The 481-nt window shown below is 43.2% G+C and overlaps 1 protein-coding gene across 1 annotated transcript in view; it reads left to right on the plus strand.

Moving 5' to 3' along the window:
* Positions 1 to 481, plus strand: part of LOC119585811 (solute carrier family 25 member 36-like) — a gene marked incomplete at its 3' end in the record, with an annotated part of 29,761 nt that overhangs the window by 23,417 nt on the left and 5,863 nt on the right.

Genomic DNA, 481 nt, shown 5'->3' on the forward strand with positions numbered 1-481 from the left:
CATATAGTGTACAGTTGTATGTTCATATTTTGTAGACGGTCCATTCAATATATGACCTTCAACTAATTAGGACATTGAAATTGCTGTATCATTACTTGTTGAGATAAGCAATGTTATCAATGTTTCTGATACATAGTTATCAGGTCAAGCTCCATATTCTTTTACATCTTGGGACGGCAGCTACGCAGTTAGGTTGGATATTGATAGCGTGCCACTGGCCTTTGCAATATTCTTCCTGAAGTCTTTTACAGAGTTATCGTTATCATAACTGTAAACGCAAAAAAGGCCGGGTAATATTGCTAAGGTTTAGCTAAGGTGATTCAGCATTGTTCCTGATGTGGGGGAAGGCAGCGAGGCGGGGTGATGTGTTGCCAAAGGGGGGGGGGGCGAGGTCGTATCACGTGAGGACCACGTGAAAGAAGCTACAACGAATGGCCTGCCCTAACGGTAGCATCGCTCAGCTTTAAACTTCCTCTGTGTT

The sequence above is a fragment of the Penaeus monodon genome, chromosome 20, assembly GCF_015228065.2.
Source record: "Penaeus monodon isolate SGIC_2016 chromosome 20, NSTDA_Pmon_1, whole genome shotgun sequence".
NCBI classification, from domain to species: Eukaryota; Metazoa; Arthropoda; class Malacostraca; order Decapoda; family Penaeidae; genus Penaeus; species Penaeus monodon.